At 59.9% G+C, this 15,053-nt stretch overlaps 1 pseudogene; it reads right to left on the bottom strand.

The window, feature by feature from the left end:
• Positions 1-712: 712 nt before the first annotated feature.
• On the bottom strand, positions 713-11,793 carry LOC136319486 (receptor-type tyrosine-protein phosphatase V-like; annotated as a pseudogene).
• Positions 11,794-15,053: the final 3,260 nt, after the last annotated feature.

Below are 15,053 nucleotides of genomic sequence, written 5' to 3'. Positions count from 1 at the left end.
GCTTCACCCTGGCCCTCATCCTCACCTTCTCTTCTGGTCTTTGTTTCTCCTCCCAGTGTCCCTCTCCCAGGTCTCCTCACTGCCTTCTCTCTCACCTGCCTCAGGTGTGGAGAGGAGGATGGATGGAGGAGAGAGCGAGGGAGCTGGGAACACCTGGCACCTCCTGCCTTCAAGTCAGTGTGGTGGGGGTGAGGGTGTTTGGGGATGCCAGCAGGTAAGGCAGGCCAGTGTGGCCCAACAAGAGGGGTGGGGAGCAGGATTAGTCTTTCTGCACATGGGGTGCAGGGGGAGGGCCATGAATAACGGGGGCACTAGACCAGGTACCCCGATGTGAAAGACTGAGGTCTGAAAACTGGGGGACTAGAGCCCTGGGGGTGGGGGCTGCTCCCAGGGAAAGCCCCCAGCACAGCAGCTATGGGTCAGCCAGCCTGCTCACAGCTGCTACCAGGCCCTTGCATTGGGCCCCATGTCCCGCGACCCCTGAGGCTGCTTCCTCCTCTTCCTCCTCCTCCTCCTCCTCGAAGGCTAACAGACAGAGCATGCTCCACTGCAGGTCGACCGACCGTCCTCCATTTGCTGACTCTCCCCTTCATGGCTTAGAGCCCGTGTGCACTGCTGGAGCAGGAGCCAGGCTGCAGGCTCACTGCGCTGGCTGGCCCCCGTCGCCCAGCAGGCACAGGCACCTTGTGCTCCTGCTCAGTGCTGTGACCACTCAGGGCAGCCCAGCCACCAGTGCGCTGTTCACAGTTGTAGAGCTGGATGTACTGCTCCTAGGAGCGGAGGCAGGCTCCCTGTGGTACCCACCCCGTGGTCCACGGTGCCACCTGGTGACTGCCTAGATGGCACTGCTGAGAGGTCACCAGCCCCACAAGCAGAAGCTTCAGTGTCCCTTCCCCTTCCACAGCTGAACCCCTGGAGACCTCTTACCAGCATTGGAGTCATGAGGCCACAGGCCTGTGACTGCTGCAGGGCCACATTAAAGATGTCCATGATGTGCTCAGGCCCTGCCTGCTGCAACAGCTGGTCCATGGCCAGGAAGGTACCCAGCTGGGCCACACCCTCGCTGCAATGAACTGAGTTGGATGGGGTCACTGGGGCAGGGGAGGAGGGTCGGGCTCCTTAGGTATGTGGGGAATTTCTCCTGGGCCTGGGGGCTGGGAAGAGACACTGGCACTAGCCGAGCCAGCAAGCCTGAGCCCTGACAAGGAGGGGACAATTCCGAAGAGATATCATATCCCCAGGAGAAGTCAAGGCACAGTGAGGAGGAGATGGGGGACTGCATCCTTTTGACTCATGACCCAAGCAGGGCTCCTGAGATGTGAGGCCCTCCAGAGAAGCAGTGGGGAGTCTGGTGCTCGTCCCTCAGAACTTTCTCCATGGCACCTGCAGTGGCTGAGCAATGTGCTTGACATCTCGGTGTCCCAGGAGCAGCAGTGACCCACAGCAGCCAGGAAGGGCAGCAGGGTGGTGGCCGGCAGCTCCTTCCCTGGCTCCCAGCACGGAAATCATAGCTGCTGCACCTGCCTCTTCTTCCTGCTCGGCCCCTGGGTATTGTTGGCATGGGTGCCAGGTGTGCACTATCTTCCCACATGCCCCGCCACCTCATGTCCCCTGCCTGCACACCTACGTGTGTGACTCTCAGGAGGGTAGAGGGCCAGCCTGCTGTGTTGCTCTCAGCCACCCAGTGCACTGTCACCATGCCCGTGGTGACAGGCTGCAGCTCCCTCAGCCAGAACTGTGGCCAGGACCAGGTCAGGGCTTCTCAGACCGCTTCCTAAGATCTCTGCCCACCCTGATCACCAGCCAGACCACAAATTCTCCTACTTGTCCCCACTCCTGAGGCTTCCCAGCCCCTGTCCCTCAGTCCCCTCCCCTTCCCCCAGGTGTCGGGCGGACACCGGGAGATCAGCGCATGGCCGCATGTTCCCACACCAGCTCCCAGAGGGTCCGTCAGCATTGCATGACCATGGCCCAAAGGCCTGCCCTACAGAGCACAGCAGTTGGCTCCTGGGGGCTGACGCCATCCCCTCCCCATCTCAGCTCTAGGCCCCCCAAAGCACAGAAGGTCAGAGGGCAAGCCATGGGGCATCATATTACAGGCAAGAGCCAGGCTTCGGGCTTCTTGTCAGGGGTGCAGTCCTCCTCCAGAACAGCCACACTGGAGAATGTGTGTGTGGGGAGGACACAGGAGGGTGAGGCAGCCAGAGGTCCCCTGCCTGGGCCAGATGCCCAGCCCACCCACCCATCCACAGGCACTCACAGGAGGCCATGCTACCCTGGTCATTGCCAGGAGGGGGTGTCACAGAGCCAGCATCAGCCAGCATCAGCCATGATGGCCTAGAGCAGGAGTTGGGGGACAGAGGGGACCGTGAGGCTGGGTTGGGGGGTGCCTTCCATGGTCACTCAGCCCCAGCCCAAGGTGCACCTCATACTCCTTTAAGAAGCCAGCATTGGCACAACTTTGCCTGTGCAAAGTTGATCACAGTGATGGACTGGCCCCTGGGCATAAAGGTTGAAAGTGGGGGAAGTGTTCAGGGTTCCCCTGCTCCCTCTCTGGTCTTCCTGGCTCTGCCTAGGACAGGAGTTGGGGCCTGTTGGTGTGTGTGTGTGTGTGGGGGGGAGTGTCACAAAAACTTGTCCCACCCCGACAAGGCCAGGAAGTGCTACTCACTGGGGGCTGTTGCAGGGCTGTTGAGGCCCTTCTAGAATCTTGCTCAGGAGGCAGCTATGCAGGAAGATGTACTGGCTCTGGGCGGAGAGAGGAGGTCCAGCTAGGGAGTGGGCCCAGCAGAAAGGTCTTCCAGGCCCCACTAGCAAGACAGAGACAGGGACAGGGACAGAGGCCTGTCCTACCTCATCTTTGACAGAAAGGGGAACAGAAACCCAGACATGATGGTGACATACCCCAGCCCCTCCTCCAGGGTCCCCTGGATGCCCCCACGAGCTCCTTCCATTCCCTTCAGCCCCAGTGGTCCCATGGCTGTCCCCATCCCGCCCTGCCTCACCAAGGTCTAAATCATGAGGGGCCAATGCAGCCGCAGCGTGCACACAGCGTCGAACACATCTACCCTCTGCCCTGCCTCCAGCTGCTGTTGCAGCCAGCTCAGGGCCACAAAGGTGCCTGTGCGGCCCACGTCTGCACTGTGGGGAGTCCCAGGAGGTGAGCAGGTGGAGGCTGCCTGTGTGCCTGACTCTGTCCGCAGTTCCAGAGCTCCCCCCGCCACAATGCCCCTCTCAGGGCCTCACCTGCAGTGCACCAGGATGGCCCTGGGCAGCCCCTGCCTACGCCCACACCAGCTGCACAAAGGCCAGCAGGGAGCAGGGGGGCCTTGGGGACACTGTGGTCAGGCCAGGTAGTGAACTGTAGCTGCTTTACTCTCTGCTGCTGTGGCTGGGCCACCTGAGGGGCAGGCAGGCAGAGGGCTTGCTGCTGCCCCTGTCCCCACTCCAGGGGCCTGGCCAGCCCCTCAGCTTCATGCTTCTGGGGGGGGCAGCTATGCCTCCCCCTCAGTCCATAGGCTTCCCCATGCCTTTTCCAGCCTACTGGGGAGTCTCTGCCTAGAGAGGGGCCCAGACAGAGGGTGGCAAAGGTCCCTGGCTTTCCTGTCCCAGGATGCCACAGCCTGGGAAGGCAGAAGAGGACCACGGGGTGAGGCAAGGGGTTTCAGGCTGCTCAGGGCAGGGCAGAAACTGGCACTTCTCATACCATCAACCTTTGAGCCTGCATGATTTCAGATAAATCCTTAACTTTCTCTGTGCTTCCCTATACTTCCCCTAACCACCAGTGTCCCTAGGTGGTGGCCAGGTGCCTGCAGTCCTCAGAGGAGGAAGAGAAGAAGGAGGAAGAGGAGGAGGAGGAGGAGGAGGAGGAGGAGGAGGAGGAGGAGGAGGAGGAGGAGGAGGAGGAGGAGGTCAGGGAACCCAGGAGGTGAGGGAACCTTTTCCACAAGCCTGAGCTCAAATACCCTGCCCCACGGGCTCTGTCCCTGGGGGCACGCACATGCTGCAGCTGGAGCTCCTGTGTGGTCCATTTGTCCTCAGGCTCCGTAGCCAGCAGCTGGACGGTGATGTGACCATGGGTGATGGGGGTAGGGCCAGCCAGCAATGCTCACAAAGCACCTAGGGCAGACAGTCAGTATGGAGAGGCCAGCCCCCCCCCACCCCGGCCCCATCCTCCCATCCCACTCTGCTGCCTGCTGGAATTCCTCTAGGCACTGGCCCAGCTCCAAGGCCACCATGACCAGAAGCCTCTCCCCCTGGAGGGACTCCAGCACCCTCCCTAGACCTCTCGTAGGAGCTTCAGGACTGAAGGCAGCTGCTGGGCTCTAATGGGCCCGGCCACACTGCTCACCTGGAGGACAAGCTCAGCAGCTCTCACTGTCCCCAGGCCCTGCACTGAGCAGGTCACAGAGGAGGCCCCACCAGGCTAATTGAAAGGAAAAGTGCAGAATGCCCCATCTTTGTGCCCAACCCTGGCAGTCCATGCCCTAACCCCATCTTTGCCTAAAGCAAGATCAAGTGGACACAGTGAGAAACAGCAGAGGCCATCTGGGAGCTTGAGGACCTGTTCCCCCTGCTTCCTCAGCCTGGGTGGCCCCTGGGACCACCACCCACCTCCAGGCCTGACTGGTCTCCCGGCTGCGGGACCTGCCTGACACCCAGGCCATTCATTCTTGCAGGAGGTGTGCCACCTGGTGGCTGAGCTGGTAAGCTGCAGGCGTGCTTGCCCTCCGGTTCTCCAAACCAAACACAGGACCTGCTGCTCCAACACCAGCCGTCAGAAGTACTCCTGCGTTTTCTTGAGAGGCCTCGGGATGACAATTAACTCCTGCAGGTGGGTATATCCTTGTGGGGGCGAAGGGCAGGGCCATGGGAATTAGGGGCACCTTGGGTCCGGGGTTCACCAGCACACAGCAGCAAATAGACCATGTCTGATCTCCCAGTTGAGGACATGGGGCACAGCCCTGTGTGTGCACAGACACACACACACACATACACATGTTTGTGCCCCAAGCACTCAGGCCAGGAGGGGTGGCTGCAGATACACCACCAACACCCAGCCCACCTGCAAGGGACAAGAAAAACCTCCTGGAAGATATGTCTCCCAGACCACCCTTCTCCCCAACCCTTCCTACAACCAGACTCAGCATCTCCTCTGTGGTCAACAGACCCCACAGCTCCCATTGTTCACCCAGTAAAATTCAAAGCCTCAGCCTAATACCAAAATGGCCTTCCTGTCTCTTCTCCCACCACTGATGACCCCCATCACACACACTGGCCTTCTCTTCCGCTGCTATCAAAATGCAATTCCTCCTTCCAGAGAGCAGATGTCCCCACCTCTAGGAAGCCCTCCTTGATTGCTCAGGCTAAATTTTTCCTTCTTCCATGTGCCCTGAGCACCTTGCTTCTTCTCTTATTAACACATTGCACGGTGGATGTGGCTCCCACACACATATGTGTGTGCATGCACACAGAAGCACACACACACACCATGTGTCCCTTTAAAGTGGGGAATTAACAACTATACCTCCAGCACAGTGCCTGGCACACAGTAGGCCCTCAATAAACATCTGACAAGTTGACCTAAAGAAACACAGCTGGTGGTCCTCATGGACAATAGGCAGAGCAGGACAGCAGCTGAGTGGGCACCCATCCCCAACAGCCCACCAGTGGCCTTACCGGGATGAAGTTGGCGTTGATGTAGTTGGAATGGGGCTCTCCCTCCAGCGGGGCCAGCTGGACCTGGGAGTGGTCATCTGCAGTGTGTGGAAGCTTTGCCTTCAGGGCCAGCTCCCTCTCCCAGGCCACAGGGCAGCATGTGTGGGTAGCTGCCCACCTGGAGAAGCACAAGCACGGTGCCCACCCGTGCAGGAGGCTCGGTGGGAGGAGCAGGAGGCTCAGGACAGCCTGGACTGGGTCCTATCTCTCAGGGCACCTGCCCCTCTACAGGCAGCAACATACCAACAGGCAGCACCACGGGGTGAGTGGACTCCTGGAGCGGCCCCACCTGGCACAGCATGGAGAGAGAGAGGCTCCTTCCAGGTGTGAGGCCCCGCAGGAGAAGGGGCGCTTGGCCCAGCAGCAGGGGCTGCTCCAGGGAGACACGCCCAACCTGAGAGTTGGACATGGCATACCCCCTGCCCCAAAGACCAGGTCAATCACAGCACTGTCCGTCTGCATGGACACTAACAGATCACTGGGTATGAGGGGGGCTGTAGAGGGAAAGGAAGCCATGGGCCAGGCTGCTGTCCCTGGTCCTGAGGGCCAGTGTCGGACCATGGACTCCCTAGCCCCACACAGGGCCCTAAGGTGTACATGTTGGGAAGTAGGAGTAAAAGGGGGGCTGGTGCCTTGCAGGGGGGACCCAGGGGTATATAAAGGCAGCCTTACCTACCTTTCCTCCCCTCACAGCCTTCCCCATCCCACTCACAGGTCCAGCTGGAAGCATTGGCAGCTGCTGTCCTGAGGGGCCCAGCCTGTGAGACAATTGCCACCTTGTACTTTGTGCCTGGGGCCAAAGCTTGGAAACTCATGCTGTCCACCTTGGCCCCCACAGTGCTGGCACCTGCCTGGTACAGGGTCACCTGGTAGGCATCCTGACCCCTGGGAGTATGGTCCTAGGAGGCCTGGAGTTGTGTGGGGCCTTCACTGGTCACATTTACCAGAGGAGAGGCGAGGGGGGCTGCAGGGAGGGCAAGATGTGGAGGAGGTTTTAGGAGCTGAATTGTGAGTTCCCTCATACCCCCAGGCCCTCAGAATGCAACCATACTTGGGAACGAGGTCTTTAAAGAGGAGATTAAGGTATGATGAGGTCACTGGGGTGAGCCCTAATCCAACAGGATTTGATGTCCTTGAAGAAATGTGGACACAGACTTGCATAGGAGTGACTAGGGGGTGACCAGGGCCTGGGCCTGGGATCCCTAGAGCCAGGGACTGGGGAGCAACTACAGTCCACCCAGCTGCCTGCCCACAAATGACAGAGGTCAAGGGGCACCAGCGAGGAGGTCAAGGGGCACCAGCAAGGAGGGCACTCATAGGTCCAGCCCAAGGTGCTGGTGCTGGTTCTCTTATCTGGCCCCGCAGAGTGGCCAGTTGCAGCAGGAACTCAGTGCCTGGGGCAGCTGGGCGCAGGAGAAGTTCTAGCCTCAGGAGCCAGGGTGTCTGCACTCTCCAGGATGGGGGGGGGGCTCAGGTGGTAAAGCTACAGCTGGAAGCCATCCCTGCCCCCAGGTGGGGGACTCCAGGAAGCCCTCAGGGCAGGAGGTCTAGCAGGAAGGCCCAGACTCACTTTAACAGGAGAGTCAGGGACTATAAGGTTAAGAAAGGAACCCCTGCCATGACCTCCACATCCCCTCCCCTTTGCATGCACCCCTCCTGGGCTCCAGATAGCCGCCAGGTCCAATTGCCCTGGCTCTAAGCCCATTCCTGTCCTTCCCAGAAAAATCTCTGGAAAGACACAGTCTTGCCCTGAACCCTCCTTCCCAGACGTTGGCCCCTTGAGGTCATGATCCCTGGTCCACCGGGCACCAGTGCCTGCTTCTCACCCCTCAGGGCTCGGTCTCTACAGCTCCTCTCCACCCCTTCTGCTCAGACCCCTGTGCTCCTCCGTGCCCTCACCTCCGGGAAGCCTTCCCTGACTCCCTGACCAAGTGACCACTCTGAGTCCCGAAAGCTTACTGAACCACATAAACTTTCCATGGGAATAGTTCCTTACAGTTCCAGATGCGTGGGCCACATTTCTACCACCATGTTTACACTTAGAACTCAATAATGTGCATTACGGGTGCCTGTGTAGCTTCTGTTTACTCGTCAGCCCTCCTTCCTAGACTGTTTTGGTAATTTTAGCCTCAGCACCTAGCCCCATCCCTAGAACATGGGATCACTTGTTAGATACATGATGGATGGATGGATGGATGGATGGATGGCCAACCAGGCAGGTGGACACTGCCTGCAAATACATCTGTGCCTTCTGAGACACACAGCCCTTTGAGTCAAGATTTATGATATACAGGAGGGTAGAGAGTAAAGTCAGTTGGTCATCCCCCCTCCCCCCATCTAGGGCTGGTCTCCCAGAGGCTGCAGGCAGGAACTCATGGGTGCCGGTCTGGGCCTTCTGGGGGCTGGAGCTGAGGTTTCCTGCCCAAGTCCACACCGACACACAGTAGCAGGAGCCGGGCAGCAGGCCCCTCAGCACCAGGCTGGAATTATCCAGGCCCACAACGACAAGAATGCCTAGTGACCCCTGGCTGCCGTCCTGGTGCCAGGTGACCTTGTAGCCGTCCCACTTCCCTGGCGCTGGGACCCAGCTGATGGCCAGGTCAGAGGGGCTGCCCCTACTGGTGACCTCCAGTGACTGTGGTGCCAGCGGCCCTAAAGAGAGGGGCAGTTTGGCACAGGGGCCTGTGAGGCCCTTTCTCAGCTCTCCTGAGCCTCTCTCTGCCCAGGGCTCCTTCCCAAGGCTGCCCCCCACCCTGAGGCCTGTTGATGCAGGCGCCCACCCTGTCCTCACCAGTCCACAATCACCAGCCAGCCAGGCACTGGCCTTGGTCCCAGCAGCATGGTGCCCAGTCAGGACCCTCAGCTCCAGCACATACTGTCCAGCAGGCAGGGGCCCTGGGAACATGGTGTTGAGGGTACTGGGGCCCAGGGGGCTGCTCCTGTCCACCAGCCCTCTGAGCCTGAGCAGGTGGCCATCCTGGGGGTCAGGCCCAGCCTTCCAGCTTGCCCAGAGCTCTGGGGGCTGGGGTGTGATGTCCAAGTCCAGGGGGACAAAGGAGAAATGTGTGCAGATGGACCCCACGGTGGTGAGATAGCCCAACCCTCTCTGACCGGCTCTGTCCGTGCACACTGACCACATCCCATCTAGGTGCTGGCAGCCAGTCTGTGGCTCTCTGGCTCTCTGACGGGTCCCAGGGGCTGGTCACCAATACCAACAGCAATAATGACATTCTAGGGGTGGCTCTACAGGGCCACATGCCACCTCTCACGTTCACCCCTCACAACATGGCCAAGAGGACCCTGCTGTCAGGTCCCCCACGAGTTACAGAAGCTGAAGCACAGAGAAGGCAAGCAACCTGCTTGGAGATGCACAGCCAGTGAGCGGTGGGAACAAGGCTCAGGGTTCAGGCAGTCTGGTTCCCCCACTCTTCACTGTGGCAAGATAGCACCCCCCTCCAGAGCAAGACCGTGGCCAAGTCCAGGCCAGCCTGGCCACTCGGGAGCTGAGTGAGCTTGGGTGCTGTCTCTCCCTGAATCTTATCCTGTCTGCCATGAAGCGGGGATGACAGTTCATACACACAGTGCTGCTGTGAGGACTGAACCAGAGGACTCACAGAAAGTTGCCCCGAACCAGCATGGCTAGTAATTCCAGGTCCTGAGTGGGAACGGCTCGGAATTAAGAAAATAGGCTTAAAGTAAAAGGATGAGCTCCAGAGGCCTCTGCAATGCTGATGGCAAGAACAGAGCACTCTCCACACTTGCTTCTTGCTTTATTTATAGGGCAAAGTGGGCCATTAGCAAATTGTAGAGATCTCTGATCACATTTCCAAGGCAACCCAAGAATTCTACCAAGTGCAGAAAACCCCCACCATACAAAACATCTTAACTTCACAAAACAAAGGATAAAAGAAACTTGCCTCCAGTCTTTCTGGGGGACATGGGAGGTAGGATGAGTATAAACAATCTATTAACACAGCTTAACAGCCTTTAGCAACTTCACAGAACAAGTGAGATGGGGGCTTGTGCAGACTTTGAGCTTACTGCCAGTTCCCCACACCTCTGTCTCCCAAAAATCTAAACTGCAAAGACCATGTTGGCTTTCGGTCCCCAACAGAACTGCCTAGCAGAGGTTCAGGGAAGATAACTATGATGTCACAGCATCTTCTCAGGCTGGCATCTGCCACCAGCCAAGAGGGGGGCTCCCTCTGAGTCCCACCCCTCCCCTGGAGGATTCCAAAGGACCCCCTACCACCTCCTGCCCACTTGGTTGGAGGAGAAGAGACATTGCCTTGACCCTCCACCACTGCTGCCCCTGCACTCACAGCTCCACTCAGTGGCACTGGGTGCCACTGCCCGACGGGGCTCCACAGCAGCAGTAAGCGTCAGCTCGTAGGGTATGCCCGGGGAGAGGTGTAGAAAGGTATGACTGGACACCCCCTGTCTGACTGCTGCAGTTAAGCTGGTGCCAGCCAGATGGTCTGTGAGCACTAGGAGGAAGCCGTGGCACCCTCAGAGCTGGTCCAGGAGGCCTGTAGGGAACACATTTCCAGTTGACCCAGAGGCACAGGGGCTGCAGGAAGGAGGGGGAGGACACAGTCAGGCTTGAGAGGAGCCCTGGAGCAGGACCTGGCATTGACCTGGGCTGAATGGAACCCAGAAGCCAAGCCACATTGGGATATGGTGACCTGGGGGCTCCAGACTCTTCCCACTACTCAGACTCCTCTGGGTCTGTCCGGGCCTGCCTCACCTGTCCACTAGTGGACACTGGTCTTTGCCTGGAGGTGGCCAGCCCAGGTGGTAACCTCCAAAACATACTCACTGCTGGGCAGGAGATGGTTAAAGTGGTAGGACACGGTGTCTGGAGGCATGGATTTATCATGCACCAACATCTGGTATTCCAGGTGTTAGAGGAGAAGGAGGTAGCCATCTGGCTCCCCCAGGGAAGCACCCTGTAAGGCCTTCAGGTGATGGGGAACCCTGGGGCTCTCCAGCCACAAGTCACACACAGCTGATAGGCTGCCCAGAAGGAGAGAAACACCAAGGTCAGAGGCAATGGGCAGTGTTCCTAATGCTCCTTAATATGTCCTGTACCAGGCATGGTTCTAGCAGGAGCTGCCTGCTTTAGTCAGCCTGCCCCCTGCCAACCCCCCAGGGTAGCCACTTGCTCCTTAAACCCCAGACCATGCCCGCACAGCCCACCCCAGCCCGCAGGGTCACACTGGTGTAAGCGGTGAGGACGATGGTGGTATTCTGCCCACAGGGTCGCAGGACTGTCACCTCCAGCCGGTAGTGACTCCCTGGCACCAGGTCCTGGAACTCAAAGCTGGGCGCGTTGGGTGGGCCCGGAGCTGTGGCCCTTTGGGGGAGCCGAGGGGGCTGAAGCTGGCGAGGCGGAGGGTGTGGCTGGACCCTCCGGGCACCAGGGCTGCCCACCTCAGCGAGAGGCTTGTGGGCCTCCGCTGGTCACTGATGTTCACTGTCAGAGGTGGTCCTGGGGAGCAGGGGGCACATTCAGTCTCCCAACACCCCTCTGTGCTATAGAAAGGGGGAGGCAAAAAGGTCAAAGAGAGGAGGAGTCTGGGTAGAGCAACTGGCAGTGCACCCCCACACCTCCCTAGCCAACGGCAGCCACCTTCACTCTCCTCATCTGGACTCCCTCCCAGGAAGCAACACTCATCATCCTGTAGGAGAGGGGAGAGAGGAGGGGAGAGCAGAGGGGAGAGCAGAGGGGAGGGGGAAGGGAGGGGGAAGAGGAGGAGATGGGCAGAGGCCTCTGGGGTCCAGGCCTCAGAAGGGGACAAGCCAGGATCAGAGAGAAGGCTGTCCTCTATCGGCAGGACTCGTCCAGACACAGCCAGGGGAATCAGGTGGGCACTCCCCAGCGGGAAGCAGCCCCAGCTCTGGGTGGCTCTGGCTGCATCTGGTGGGGAAGCAACTGCTTGTTCTGCCTAATACAGGCCAGCTGGGGGGCCACAGAGGCGGGGGCCCGGACAGGCCCTGTGGGGCAGGGGCCTCACCTACCTTGGCCAGAAAGCTCTGGAGCCAGAGGGCAGCGAGCAGGATTGGGGGCCTCATCTCAGTGTCTGCAAAGGGAAGGTGGGAGGCAGCTGGGGAGCAGCCAGTCCTCCAACCCTCCCCTTGCCCTGCCGGCTGGCAGCAGGCCACTCAGAGCAAGGGGTGGCCTCAGCCCGAGACCCTGACCCCCACCCGGCACAGCCTTGGTGGTGAGGGGGAGAAGCAGGGACTGACTCTAGGCCCAGAGGGGAATGAGGATGGCAAATCCGAGGCTACAGATGAGCTTCCCTTGTCCCCTGCCTCCCCCATTCCCTCCACGTCCAACAGCTGGCTGTCTGGGGGAAATTGGCCTGGACTCTGAGGAGGACGGAGAAGAACGGTGGCCTTGCAAGCGGGCACACTGCAGGGCAGCCGGGTTCCCCACTCCCTGACCCTGGTGGCGTCTTGACTCTGTCAACAGGTGTGGGGGGGTGTTCCTGTGGGGAGGTGTCACTGTACTCTGGGCATGTCCTCTTCTTGTACCCAGGGGACACCATGCTCTGTGGTACAGCAACGTAGACCTAGAAAGCCCCCTGGCCCTCAAGACCCATCTGGCCGCACACTTTCACTGCCTAGCTGAAGGCACTGATGTCCACAGTGTATGAGGAGAGAAACCGGACTTCAACTGGGGATTTCTGACTACTGAGCAGAGATGCAAACCCTGCTCCTAATACCTCACCCTGGGGTCCTCTGAGCCTGGGACTGGCTAAGAACCTACTCAAGTCCCTGGGACCCTGGCTGCCTTCCCCACCTCCGCCACCTGAACCCGTGGTGCCATCGTCTCCTGCTCCTCCCAGCCCCTGCCTGGCTGCAGGCACTGAGAGGCCTGGCAACCACTGACCTTGAGGCTGCCCTTCACCCCAGCCTAGAGCCTGGGGACACAGGGGGTGTCAGGGGCCGGACAAGAGGAGGGGAGATGGTTCTAGGCTGTTTCCAGAAAGCCCGGACATCAGGAAGTGCTCAGGCCCAGGGGCCGCTTGCCCCTCCCCTGCGTTTCCCGGCCCCAAACCTCAGAGCCGCCAGCAGGCCTTGGACAGGGGCCTGGAAACTGAGCCCTACAGACTCATCAGATTTTCCAGATTGCGTGTGCATGTGCGTGTGTGTGCATGTGTACGTGCACACGTGTGTGCTTTCAAAAGAGGTCAAGAGAGGGCGGCTAGAGAAACTGATGTGCAAAGGAGGAGGCCCCAGCCTGGCCCACCCCTGTACACCCCCCTCACCTGGGGCACCTTCAGCAGAGTCTCCATGGCAGCAGTAAAGGGGGGCATGGGTGGAAACACCCTGGTTCAGAATCTTAGGGGAAAAGATGTAGCAGACGTGGTTTGGGGGAGGTATCAGACTCTTCTCAAGAGTCCCCACAAGAGGGTCCTGTTGAGGACAGCATGGACCCCACAGTGAGTCCTGTGAGGCACCTGCCCAAGGAGGGCCCACCTGCCAGCCCCCCACTTCCCCAGAGGGTAGGGTGGGGTCTGGAGAGACTGTAGACAGATAACAAGAAACCTCCCCAACCCCAGCCTCCCCATGCAGCAAAAAAGTCCCACAAGGGCTCTGTCTCGTCCCCACAAACCACTCCCACAGACTAACCCACATCCTCTCCAGGGAGCGCCCCCGGGTCCTCCTGAGTCCCAGAGCACCTTACTGTTTCCTTTTGGAGGCCAGCCGGGAGGCCTTGGAGAGCAGGGGACAGTCCAAGCATCCTGGTCCTGGCCCTGCACAAGCCAGCGGTTTCTTCCACAGCTGTCCCAGGCAGCACCCTTCTGCTTCCCCTCCTGAAACCAAGCCTTGCCCCCCCCACACACAGACACACACTGGGGGAGTGGGGGAGGACGGGAACCAGTCAGCCAGGCAGGAGAGAGGCAAGTCTCCCACACCCTGGGAAGGTCAGCAAGGAGAGGGTGGCCTTGGTTCCCCTGAACCCAGTGGCCAATTTGTGGGAAGGCAGAAGGGGCCGGGTGCAGGGGCTGCGAGGTGTGGTGCAGGTGTACACGTGGGCATTCGGGGATGTTGTAGAGGGGGAAGGAGGCAGGAGGGCCCCTGGGATCAAAGGGCCCCATTGTGGGAGAGACGGCCATCTCACTGGGTCTGGACTTGAGAGAGACAGAGGTACTCTCCTCTGACCTGAAGTCCTCCTGCAGGACTCTGAGTCCCTGGAGCTCCAGGCAGGCTGGCCTGGGGTCCCCGGTGCTGGACTGACCTGATTCACTGGTCCTCCAGTCAGGGGGTGAGGTACGTGCACAGAGAAAGCCCCCTCCACCAGCAGGCACCAGAGTGTCCGGGAAACTGGGCCAGGTGGGGGATGGGAGTCCAGATGTCCCCCAGGATATGCCCGGGGGCTCCCACCTTTACCCCAGCAGCCCAGACACACTCTGACCCCTTCCTGCAGCCCCCTGCCCCACTCATCACCTTCTTCCCTGTACCTCCCTGTCGCGACGGCCCCACAGATCCCAGCCCTCCTTTCTGTCTCCCCCACACAGCCAGGAACAAGCTGGGTCCTATAAGGTTGTGGCAAAAGCTGGCCTGGGCTTCTCCAAGAGCAGCTGACCAGGGCTAGGGAGGGGAGGGGTCCTGTGGAGGGTGCAGAACCAGGAGTCCCAGCCCCCAGCATCTGGCCCAGTCCCCAAGAACCCCCTCTTTGGAATGTCACTGGGTGGCAGCAGCCTGGCCTGCTCCCTAGATACCGCCAGTGAAAGAGAACTTCAGGGAATTCTAGATGAGGGGCTCGTGACGCTGAGGACAGGGCGCTGTGGCCGGCAACCCTGGAACTGGAGATGACTGGAGAAGGGTGGCAAGGTGCTCTAGACAGCCTTCTCCTGGGGCCTGGCTGCGCAGGCGCATCGGCTGAGAGGAGAGGCAGAGGCCCGGTTCCGATCCAGATGCTGCCCCCAGCCCGGCCCCAGCTGCTTCTCCACCAGCAGCTCTGGAGCCATCAGCTCTGCACATGGCGTACCTACTGAGCAAGCAGATGGGGCTGTGACCTTCCCACTGAGGTGGGGAGCCTGATGGGGACACTGAGTCCAGGGAGGTCACTCAGCACATGCAGGGCTTTCTGGCTCAACTGTGGCTCCACTTCCTCTGCAGTCAGGGCAGCTGACACCTGAACCCCAACTCTGGAAGGCAGGCCCTCACCCGGAGGGATGAAGGCTGCGAGCCATCGGGGGCAGGTCCACACCAGGAACAGGGAAGGTCCTGGAGGAGGAGGAGGAAGGTCACTCTCAGGGAGGGCAGATAAAGTGTTCCAGGCCCCAGGCCAGGCTGGGGAGGAGCTGTTGTCCTGTGGAGGC

The sequence above is a fragment of the Saccopteryx bilineata genome, chromosome 1 (assembly GCF_036850765.1).
Source record: "Saccopteryx bilineata isolate mSacBil1 chromosome 1, mSacBil1_pri_phased_curated, whole genome shotgun sequence".
Taxonomy (NCBI): Eukaryota; Metazoa; Chordata; class Mammalia; order Chiroptera; family Emballonuridae; genus Saccopteryx; species Saccopteryx bilineata.
This window is presented reverse-complemented; position numbering and strand designations above follow the sequence as displayed.